This window comes from Aotus nancymaae, unplaced genomic scaffold, assembly GCF_030222135.1.
Source record: "Aotus nancymaae isolate 86718 unplaced genomic scaffold, 86718_ANA_hifiasm-v0.15.2.pri h1tg000014l, whole genome shotgun sequence".
Lineage (NCBI taxonomy): Eukaryota > Metazoa > Chordata > Mammalia > Primates > Aotidae > Aotus > Aotus nancymaae.
The window spans coordinates 29,645,847-29,658,445 of NW_026988425.1; the positions used below are offsets into that span (position 1 = coordinate 29,645,847).

The window sequence follows — 12,599 nt, forward strand, 5'->3', positions numbered from 1 at the left end:
ACTAGCTAAATTAAATGAGGTTAATATCCTAGTTTCTGATAAATATATTAAATTCAACACAAGGCATTCTTATGAGGATCGTAAGGCATGGTTTTTAGTACTTTAAAGGACTATAGCAATTTAACATAAATTTATATTTATTTATAATCTAGCACATAAAATAAAACAAAGATTTAAATAATTATGAGTGGTGTTTTAAATTCTATGGCTGTCAAAAAGAAAGTAACTTATGCCTAGTTTGAGTGATTAGGTTAATCTCCTGGAGACAGTAATATTTATGACAACACTAAATTAGCGGTAAGATGTAAGCAGGAGGAGATAAATGAAATTTAGATGAGGAAAACTGCAAAAGCAAAGACAGAGTCAAGTCTGGGCCAAACATGTTTGAAAAAAAGTCTATGAAACTTGCTAAAATTTAGATTATACAAAAATAGGTGAAGAACTTATAGGAAGATATGTTGGATGACACAAATAGAACTGGAAAAGCTATTAGCTGTCCTGTTGACAGCCTGTGATAAGTTCAATATCAGCAACAAGTAACATGCACTGAATTGCTACTATAAAATTTGATTCAGAAGTGGTGTTCCATAAGGTTGCCTGGATTCAGTATAAAAGCCTGCAGACAGAACAGGGTATACACAGAGAGAAAAGAAAACAAAGATAAAACCATGAATCCTCTCAGTTAAAAGGAGCCAGTAATCTATTTGGAGAAATATGATATTAAGCAAAGAACGAATACCGAGTCAAATGTCGGAACAGGACCTCATTACAGATGAAACTATTTGTGCTGAATATTTTGAAGAATAGTTTAAAGTTAGTATAATCACTGGATTTAGAAAGTAAAATAAGTACAAAAACTCTATTTAAAAAGAATTCAAAACATATAAAACAAGAATTCTCATGATTAAAGTAAATTATGTGATTTCTTAAAAAGAGGAATTCACTGAAAACATATAACTTAAAAATAAATAAATGGGATGAATTTTCCATTAGATATGGTAAATGGGAGGCTAAAGGAATTAAATCTTTCAGAATTTTAAAAAAGCAAAAGTCTTCAAATTTAAAACAAACTGTAATTGGTGAACAGGAGAAATGAAGATCAATCCTTGCCTATGGAAATTCTAAGGAGACTCCAGTATACTAAAAATAAAGATATGGAATATAGAATGCCTACAACAAAAATGATAACTTTACCTACTTTCCAAAGCAATTGGATAACTTTACCTACTTTCCAAAGCAAACAGGAAGATCATTACAGTGATAATTTTAAAGTACAGAAAAATCCATAATAATTTGTCCAGAATTTTATTCCCAGCTAATTTACATTTCATAAAGAGAAGCAAAATAAAGACAATTGAAGATATACAAAAACTAAAAAAAGTTTAACATATATAACCTGTCAATAAAAGAAATAAAAACAAATGTACTTTAGCTGAAAAAGTAAACTCAGAGGAAAAGCACATGAAGCAATTTAAAAAGTATTAAAATTAATAAATATGTAGGTAAATTGAATATGTGGTTTTTAAGAAACAGATAATGAAACTAAACTACACACACACTTTTAATTATAGCATTTCTGTTCTACCACATAAATGAAATAACAAAGCTGATAGTTTATATAGGAGGAAATATGGCTTTTGGTGAGCAAAAAGATGGTTAGATTAACAAGAAACTTAAAATTTGACAAAGGAGAGAAGTAGCATGTGGTTCAGTACTAAAAACATGAATAGTAAAATAGCAAGCTCAATACATTTGAGAATCATTGCAACATAATCTACAATGTTCAACTACAAAAAAGCAATAGTAGTATTAATAATACTAATATTTAAAGACCTACTTAATTGGCAGAATCAAATCATGTCAAAACACGTTTATTTTCAATTCTTTTAAAATTTTTTCAATAGCTTTTAATGTTAGTATGTTTCTGTTTTTACTACATCTATTCAAATATCTCTCATAGTGACAAAGTATAATCTTTGTCAAAAGAAGCTTATTACCAAAAGAAATGTAATGAGGAAATATAACTCTTCTATATGTCAAGGAAATGTGATGGTAAAAACAAACACAATTTGTTATTTTAAGCATTTCATTTCAAATAGGAGTCTTTCTGCACGAGAAATCATTTGTTTTACTCTTAGGCAGTTATGCACCCTGCGGAGAATGAATACATAGAGAATGTAACCTTTCTGGAGTCTTCATTTTAATCACACTCTTGCCTAAACTCCATTTTATCCCTCAGAGACATTAGTCATCCTTAAAGAATGCCTTCTTGTAATAAAAAATGCACTGCATTGGGTTTAATGTGTTGACTTTTGCAGATATTTTTGTTGGGAATATTGTATTTGAGAATAATGTAGAGTACTTTACTTTATAATCATGTTTATGTTAGGAACTCTGCAAATGAAGGGGGGTCACACAGTTGCCATCTGCAGGTTTTGCAGACATCTCACACATCTGTTACTGCTTCATGAAAGGCGTGACATGTACACATAACTTCCAAGGCTTTTGATTATTCACACAAGAAATGATCGATTAGCTGCTAAGAAAGTGGGTTTAAAAAATCTTTTCCTGAGGAAAGCAGAGCAAGAAAAGAGCATTTTCTCAACCATCAATATATCTATGGGCAACAATATTTAAGGAAATGCAGGCTACAGTACAAGAAAAGAACCACTGTTACTCCTTACATTGATTTTTTTTTCAAATAGTTATAAATATTTGACCTCCACCCTCATCACCAATGTTTCTATTTCTGTTCAGGTTAAAGTTTTATCTTTCCCAAGGTAAATCAGTTGGTGGGAGCATCTGATAAAGCTTTTGCATCATCCTACTTAATCTCTATAAAGAGGTATCACAGTGCTTGAGTCAAATGCTTAGCTCCCTTACAGAGAGGATTCAGAAGAAAAGTAGTTTATAATTCTCTCTCTCTCTCTGAGTGTGTGTGTATGTGTGTGTGTGAGACAGAGAGAGTGTATTGAAAGAAAGGATAGGAAAGGTAAGAGAGAGAATATGCCTGTGAGTTTAAGAGCATAAGCAACACACTGTAGCATTCATTAGATGATCACATTAGAGTTCACTCTGGGTTCTGTTTGAAATTTTCTCTAAAAGCAGATATTTGTTTCCTAAGTCTGTGAACTCAAGTCTCCTAATCACTGACACTCTGAGAGTTTTGTTACAGGAACATTTCTCTGGGACCGAGGAAATCTCATAAAGGTCCTTAATCACAATGTGTTTTTTACTTATGTATTTGTTTTCTGTTTCACTTGTAACAAATTACCACAAACATTGTATCTTAAAACAGCACAAATGTATTCTATTTAATCTGTTTCACCGTGTGACAGTCAAGGTGTCAGCAGGGCTGGTTTCTTCGGAAGCTCTAGGAGAGACTCCATCTCATTCAATCTCTTTGCCTTTCCAGCTTGTAGTGGCTGCCTATATCCTTTGGCTTATGGGCACTTTATATATCTTCAAAGCACAAAACTCTAATCTCTGCTTCCATCATCATATTGCCTTTTCCTTTGCAGCCCCTCTCTGATCACCTGCTTCTTCACTTTGAGTACTCCTGTGATTACATCATACCCACCTGGATAACCCAAGATTATCACCCAAACTCAACATCATCGACTTAATCTCATCTGCAAAATTGCTTTTGCCATATAAGGTAACAAATTAAAAAGGAGATATTTGGGGAGCCACATTTAGCTATACCTTAATACTTAAAAATCACTGGTCTAGAAAGTAGGTTTTTTATTTTCATAGGCAGCAGATTCAATATAAACCAACTGTTTATTCTGAACTTAGGATGCAATAAAAAAGGCACAGATATCTGGACATACATGTCTTGTACTTACGTAGTGCTGTGTAACTTACATACATGTATGTATTAGAAGGAAAGGAATACAAATCAATAAGCTCAGCTCAGCATTAGAAATCTTGAGAAAGAAGAGTACATTAAGCCTAAAACAAGAAGAAATATTAAAAATTAGAATGCAACTCAACAAAATTGAGGAAAATAGAGAAAATAAACAGAAGCAAAAGCCACTTTTTTAAAACATCGATAAAATTTATAAAACTATAGCCAGGCCATTCAAGAAAAACGTTAAGGACGCACAAATAACAAATGTATATTAAAAAAAGACTTCTCTATTCATACTTGTACTTTAAAAGTTTAACAAGGGAATAGTACAGGCAACTGTATGCACACAAATTTTAAAATGTAGATGTGATGGGCAAATACTTTGAATGACATACCTACCAAATTCATATAAGGAGAAAGAGATATTATGGGTAACTCTTTATCTACAAAATAATTATCAATAATTGACTATCTTCCAAATAGAGAACATCAATTACAGATTTCATTGATGAATTCTTTAAAACATTTAACAAGAAAATACATTTATTTTTGTAATCTTCTAAAAAATTAAAAGCAGAAGGATCAATCCTTACTCATTCTATAGGGCCAACATTACCCAGATAAAGTTGTTAGAAGAAAGAAAAGTACCAACTGGTATCTCACAGAAAATACAGGCAAAAATTCTCAACACATCCAAAAATGTATGAAATAAATTATATAACAAGATCAAGTGGGATTTATTCCTGGTATTCAAGGTTGTTTCACTGTTCATACTACATCCGTGTAATCTACCATTTCAACATGTTTAAGAAGAAAAAATCATATTATCATATCCACTGATGAAAAGAAAGGCATGTGGCAAAATATCACATCCACTAATGATCTCATGATGAAATTTTCACAATATTCCAGTCGAGAAAAAATACCTAGCAGCACTCCTTTAAACTGTCTATGTCATTGAAACCAGGGAAATGTTTGAAAAGCTGTCACAGATAAGAGAAGACTAAGGAGACATGATGACTAAGTGTAATGTGGAATCCTGGGTGGAATTCTGGGACAGAAGAGGAACATTAGGTAAAATTAAAGAAATATGAATAAAGCAGACATTACAGTTAATCTTTATATATCAGTATTGGTTTATTAATTGTAACAGGTATGCAATACTAATATGAAGTACTAAGAGCAGGAAAAACTGCATGTGAGGAATATACAAATTCTCTGTACTGTACTTCATGACTTTTCTGTAAATCTAAAGCTCCATTAAAAATTTAAAAATTTTATTTAAAAACAGTCATCAAAAAATTGAATGTGTTTATATATTTTCTCCCAATATTTTTTTCAAAAGAATACAATTTCTGCCACAAATATAACTGGTGTTATTTTGGGGAATGTTGAGGATACTCATTAATTTGGAAGACTAAGGAGGAGAGCTGAAAAGAAAATATTAAATAGCAGTCTTGCAACTTACAAATTTAATTTTGGTCAGTTGCTATGATTGTTGAAAAATCAGCTTCTAATTTAGCCTTTAAAATATTTGTCCTTACAAAAAAGAACTGGAAGATTTGTCCTCTTCTGTAACATTTTTTAACCTGAAACTTTCCTTGCCTTTAATATTAAGATTTTAAATTATTTTTAACTCTAAACAGATTCAATGAGTGTATGACTATTAAAGTAATATGCCTTTATTTCAAATAATTCTTTTTAGCATAGTAAAAGTGTGTGAGTGTGTATTTTGGCAGAAATGTAGCAACTCAGAATAAGAAAGAAGTCATATAAAAATATGACTGCTTCTTTGAAAGTAGAGCCAAGTGGCTATCTTCCACATGCTCCATGAAAAAAAAAATAGTTTAGCTATGGATAAATTATCACTTCATTTCATTTATTCTCCTCTCTTCAATACAAGAGGCACAAAATACATTCTTTTTCACATACTCAAAAGTGGTGTGTGTGTGTGTGGACACATGCATTTGTGTATTTATTTGAAACATTGGAGTGACTTTTAATTTGTTTCCATTTGATACTTTATAAATAGGATGCATTTAAGAAATACGAAACAGTACTATTTTACTGAGAAGGACACACCAGCTGCTTACTTGAACACTGTGGATATTGAAGACAGCAGACTAGCATCGTGGTTTGCCTTGTTTCCCAACATTACTTTTCAAGAAGTTAGCAAATGAGGATCGATAACTTTAACATCAAAGTCGAATCATCTTATGAGTTAATCCTCTCAACGTAATCCAGCAACAATTGTTGCCCCTGCTTATTTTAAAATATTCTCAGTGGTTATAAAATGCATTACCTTCCAAAGGAGCAAATTTATCTTTAGACATTTCTGCAAGTTAGAAAATCTCTCCTAAATCCTGGACTGGGTTATCTTTCTCTTAGTCTCTCCCTCCTTTGTCTATGCTTCTGGGCTGCATTTTAAAAAAGAAAAAGAAGAAAATTCTAACCTCTTGTGTCTTGGTGTCCTCTGCAATTCATCATCTTGATAACTGTCCTCAGAATGCTTTCTGAAGTGTCCATATCTATAAGGAGGTTAAGGACAGAAAATAGATTTATGAAATATGCTATAAATTCTGAAAATTATGAGAGTGTTTTTTAAGGAGCAGATTTTGAAGATGACTAATATTATACCCGGTTTAAGTTCATTGTAGTAATGTCACTCTTCAAGAAATAATACTGAGGTAACAAATTACCTGCAGTTTTAAAGTCCTATGGACACATTTAACAACACTTATTATCTATAATTTTTAAATTAGAAATTTTGATTGACACAAAGTATAGATATGCACATTTCTTGTACATAAATGTAAGTTTATTGTCAAATAAATAGCCTATATTTTAGTTATTTTTATAAAAATTGAGATGATAAAACAGATAAGACATTTTAAAATGATGTAAAAATTACATATTTGCTAGATAACACATTTGTTAAATTTTAGCTAACATATGGCAATCAGTTTATTTATTTTTCAGAAAACTGATGAAAATATTAACTTTGAAGTACTTTAGCTTTGTTTTTTTTTTTTCTCTTTTTTCCTTTTTTAAAATGCGTCTTAACAGGGCGTGGTGGTACATGCCAGTAATCCCAGCTACTCGGGAGACTGAGGCAGGAGAAATGTTTGAACCTAGGAGAGGGAAGTTGCACTGAGTTGAGATTACACCACTGCACTCCAGCCTGGGTGACAGAGCGAGACTTCACCTCAGGAAAAAAAAAAAATGTGTCTTGGTTACTTGGCTTTTTCTCTTCCACATATGTATTTAAATACATGTCATATATAGATCGTCTATTTTTTTTAGATAGAGTTTTTAAAATTTAACAACTTCGTTAATTTCTCCATGTTTTACTTTTCTTAGTCATATTTATCTGCAATTTACGGCAATAACAACCACAGTAATTTGTCACATAGTAATTACTTTTCTCAAACTTGAAAGCTTTATTAGAGGCAAACAGCGTATTTAAAACAGAAATTGAAAGTTGAACAAAGAAAGGAAGAAAAAAAATTTGGTGTGACTGGTTCTACAAAACACCATGGATTAATTTTTAGTTTCACATCATAAACTTTTTATCTGGACAGAGGAATTCATTGTGTTGCAGGTTAAGCAACATTAAATTTTAAAACACCACCATGATTTCATCCTATGAGCATTTGCAAAACTTTTATATTTTAGCCCAGTTGCATATTTAATGGCTTATACTCTACTAGGCAGCAGCAGCATTATGAAACTTCTGAATAATTGAGGTCTATGATAATGACATATAGGAATGTTATTAGGATTTTTCATTTTTTATTATAGTCAATTAGACACTGATATGCTAATAACTTTTGAGATTGTGCATTTATCTGCTTAAAAGAGCAGGCAGGAAAAAAATCATCTGTGTTCTCAGCCATAGACAAGAGAAATATTCACAACCAAAATTTCAAAGATCTTGTTAACTCAGCAGATTAAGGGAACTCTGGTGACAAGAGGGACAAATGTTTTAGCTGTTATTCACTACGCCTCTTAAATAACGTTAATGAATGCAACATGTAAATTACTACTTCTAGTAAATCTGTACCTTTCTAGAAATTTATGCTTTCTCAGGTAAAACATAGGCATATGACTTCAAGGCAAAATTTGGGGCTCTGAGGGTCTTATTTTGTCTGCAATTGTAGTTTGCAAAAACTATGTATCTGTATTAGGTAATTGCTAATGAATTAGCTAACCATCTATATCTTTAAAGTTTATAGAAATAATTGGCTTTTATTAATCAGTGCTTATCCATCAGGTCATATTATAATCTGGTTACCTTGAAATAGAGTCCTTTCTGGCCATGTTGAAATTGGTTCCTAGTGATTTAAAAGTCTGAGCCTCACTTTGTGTTTTCTTGCTTTCTTTCCCTTGTTCTTGACTCAACCTTCACTGGATTAGGCTGACCCATCCACTCATTGTATCACCTCTCTGTCAGCTGCAAAGAAAGTCACACATTTTAGCTGATTTTTTTTATATACTTCAAGTTCTGGGGTACATGTGCAGAATGTGCAGGTTTGTTAGCTGATTTTTAAAGCCATTCCTCAGATCTTCCCCTATCTTTGGTCAAGATAGGGACGGGAGGCAGGGAACTTCTCGGCAGAAGAGGGCAGGTCCGCGGTGAGGGCCCTACCCTCAAGCCAAAAAGCCTGAACCAGCAGCCCAAAGTGCGAACGTACTCCCTGTCTTCCCACTCCAATGTTGCCTTTTCCAGAACTACCCATGCCCCACTCCACCCCTCATCTTGTGCCTGAAAAGCTGCAGTCTCCGCTGGCAAAGGGAGGAGAGGCAGCTGGACATCAGAGAGACGTGCCTTACTTCAGAGGGACAGCTTGATGGTGTAGATTTGAAGAATCCCCGGAGACACCTGGACTTTAGGGGAAGATTACCTTCCCTCTCTGTCTGCTTTTCAGCTCCTCTTCCCTCTGAGTCACTTCCATCCGCAATAAAATCCCCAACGTTTACCATTCTCCAGTTCATATCATTTCTCCTGGATGCCTGACAACAGCTCAGGTGCCCTGAGTACAGATGCAAAAGGCTGCCACACTGACCTTCTGCCCGCGCTGGCAGAAGGCAGCCGCCTTATGCTAAAAGGCAGAGGGTCCACTGAGCTGTTAACGCATAAGCCATCCACAGATGGCAGAGCTAAGAGTACTGTGACACTTCCTCTGGGACTTCGGGGGTCGTGGGCACCTCCCGTCCAGATGCTGTTGTGGGACGTGTACAGAATTCACTCTTGCAGGTGCCCAAAAATGCTTGCCCCAGCTCCTGCACCTGCTCACCTGTACTTCCCCTCCCTCGAGGGGTGGAGCGCAGGGGGTCCAAGTAAGTGGAGTTCGCCTCTGCTGGCGCCAAAACAGCTGGCTTGTTCCAGCACCCATGCGCTCCAGTTCCCACCCGCAAGGGTTAGGGAAATATCCTGATTCATCACCACAGGCTTTGCTTTACACTCACCCTGAACTTGGCTTCACACATTTACCCCGGTATCATTGATTCTTGTCTTCCAAATGAGCCAGCTCTGAACGTTAGTTATTCACAATGACATATCTGAACTCATCTGTCCTCAACTCTACTACTATTTATAAATTTTTTGAAACAATAGTAATTAGCATTTATTATGGACTTTTTACTGTACTAAGTGCTGTAACTTCGTTAGTGAACAAGCTTAACACCAAGAAGTCTATGATCTCCTTGAGAAGATCAAACAAGTAAAAATAATTAGGATTCAGTGTGTTAAGTGTTCATGGAATTAGATCAAATCCAGTCATAAAGAAGTAAGGAAAGGGTTGTCTAAGCAACTTGTTACATAAGTAAAGAAGAATGGGAGCCAGGCACAGCGGCTCATATGTATAATCCCAACACCTTGGGAGGCTGAGGCCAAAGGATCGCTTGAGGCCAGGTGTTTGATATTACTTGGGCAACAGAGTGAGACTTGTCTCTATAAAAAAAATACGAAAATAAAAAATGAGCTGAGTGTGGTGATGCATGCCTATTGTCCCAGCTACTTGGGAGACTGAAGTAAGAGGATCACTGGAGCCACAGATGTCACAGACGTGAAGGGTACGGTAAGCTAGGATCGCACCGCTGCACTCCAGACTGGGTGACAGAACAAGACCTGTCTCTAAAAATAATTATGTTTAAATACTAAAAAAAAGAGAGACTGAGTTATAGCTATCCAAGAAAAAAAGGATGTGTGTATTAGCTTGCTAGGGCTGCTATGAGAAAATACTACACACTGGTAGCTTATACAATAAAAATTTATTTTCTCATAATTCTGAGGTTAAAAAGCCAAGATCAAGGTGTTGGCAAGTTCTGTGTCTTTTGAGGCCCCTCTCCCTGGTTTGCACATGGCCACCTTCTTGCTATGTGCTAATAAGATCATTTCTCTGTGAGGGCATCCGTGGGATCTCTTTCTCGTATAGAAACATCAGTAATATTTGATTAAAAAGTATCTCCCTAATGGCCTTATTTTAACTTAGTCACCTTCTTAAAGACCATATCCCAAAATGTGGTCCCATTCTGAGGTAGTAAGAATAAAGACCTTAACATATAAAGTTCACAGGAGACAAAAATCAATTCATAGCGATGAGCCTGGGGTAGAAAGCTTAATTTAATCAGAAAATGCAGTGCCCCAAGGAAAGAGAATGTAGATGATTGCATGAAATTTATTATAGCTAAAGAGTAGATTTGGAGAGAGGTCACAAAATGCAAGTCATGGTTTATGGCAAGCTGGACCAGATTATAAAGGTTTTAAAGGCAAGTGGTTACTAAAATCCATATCCTTCTCTTTTTCCTGAGCACGCAGTCAGACTTTCTTTCTCCGGCTCTTTGTTAGATGTTGTTGTGGAACTGACTTCCAGCCAATAGAATATGAGTAAAATGCATAAGTATCATTTCTAAGCTTTTAAAAAACGGTGCTACCTCATTTATCCCCTTCCTCCCTTCCTCTCTCCCTTCCTTCCTCCCTTCCTCCTTCCCTCCCTTCCTCCCTGCTTCCCTCCCTTCCTCCTTCCCTCTCTTCCTTCCTTCCTTCTTTCCTTCCTTTATTCTAATGGCTAGAATCAGATAATGAAGGCAATGTAATACATGGCAAAACCAAAAGAGAGAAGGAATGTGGGTCCTTGAATTAGTATATAGAAGGGAACTGTCTTAAAAATCAGTAACATCCATATGGCTGATACATAAACAAAAAAAAATAACGTCTTCTGTTACTAAGTCATTGGAACTTTGGGGTGTTTATTTGATACTATATCTGACTCTACCCGTATATATCTATATAATCATTCAATTTTTTAAAGACATTTTGAGAAATGTCTTTAGGAGTTTTAGAATATTTAAGGAGGCAGTGACCTCATCAGTTCTATGAATTAGAAACTAGCCACAGCGGGCAGTGTGGATTAAAGGGAAAAATTGCAGTCTCAGTAATCATCATGAAAGTCTAGCAGCCTGACCCAGTGAGTGGGGATTAAGAAACAGTGAAAAGAAGATGAAATATTTTATTATAGAATTTATTTTCTGGCAACAAATTATTTATAATGTGGAGAAATTCTAGAAGGAAAGAAGGATTCTAGGGTGATATCCAAGGGTCTACATTGACAACTGGTTGAATTAGATCTTGTTTGATAAGAGCTGGAGAAGTAGGCATAATGTCTTCAAATTTGAGCTAATGTTAGTGTCCACAGATCTTGTCTGTGGAGATCTGAGTGAGTTTGAGATACAAGTCTGGATATATAGATAGATATCCAGATAGATAGATAGATATCCAGATAGATAGATGAAAGATAGATAGACAGATAGGTAGATAGATAGATACATACATACATACATACACACATGAAAGCTTTGTTTTGGGAATCGACTCACAAGTTTATGCAGATAAGGAGTCCTACAGTAAGCCACAGAACCAGCAAAGTCAGTGATGTTATTCATCCTGTGTCTAAAATCCTGAGAACCAGGAGATCCAATGGTTCTGGAGCTTGAAGGCCCAAGAAAGAGGAGCTTTGATGTCAGAGGGCAGGAGAAAATGGGTGTGCTCAAGCATAAGAAGAGAGAGAGACAGAAGTTGCTTTTCCTTCGGCTTTTCGTTCTTTCTGAGCACTCACTTGACTAGATGATACCCACCCACATCAGTGAGGTGAGATCTTTTTTACTCAGCCTACTGATTTAAATGCCAGTCTTTCCTGAAAACACCCTAATGGACACAACCTGATATTATGTTTTACCAGTTACTGGAGCATCCCTTAGTCTAGCCAAATTGACACCAAAAAATTAACTATTATGTACACATACAAAGTTAATGGAAAACACGACCTTTGCAACACTACCAAAAGTAAACAGTACCTTCATTATTCTGCCTCTGTCCTTTTCCATGTGTTTGTTTGTGTATGTGACTGTGTGTGTGTTTGTGTGCACATATAATTCAGACAGCCTAAGAAAATTATTTAAAAACTGTTAGTTTGATTTTATTTAACATGAATTTAATTAATCTGTATTATATTTGAAATTTTCTAAATAATCAATATTTTCTTTTTAAATTATAATTTAAATTCTGGGGTACATGTGCAGAATGTGCAAGTTTATTATATAGGTATACATGTGCCATGGTGGTTTGCCGCATCCATCCCCATCATCTACATTAGGTATTTCTCCTAGTGCTATCCCTCCCCTAACTCCTCACCCCCATGACAGGCCCTGGTGTGTGATATTCTCCTCCCTGTGTCCATGTGTTCTC

The 12,599-nt window shown here is 35.1% G+C and overlaps 1 long non-coding RNA gene across 1 annotated transcript; it reads right to left on the reverse strand.

Annotated features, from left to right (window-relative positions):
• Positions 1-3,778: 3,778 nt before the first annotated feature.
• On the reverse strand, positions 3,779-11,978 carry LOC105722423 (uncharacterized). Its single transcript, XR_001108571.2, has 3 exons — positions 11,732-11,978; positions 6,307-6,381; positions 3,779-3,954 (listed from the first exon to the last, which is right to left on the reverse strand). It is a non-coding gene; the product is annotated as an uncharacterized LOC105722423 (long non-coding RNA).
• Between the last annotated feature and the right edge of the window lie 621 nt (positions 11,979-12,599).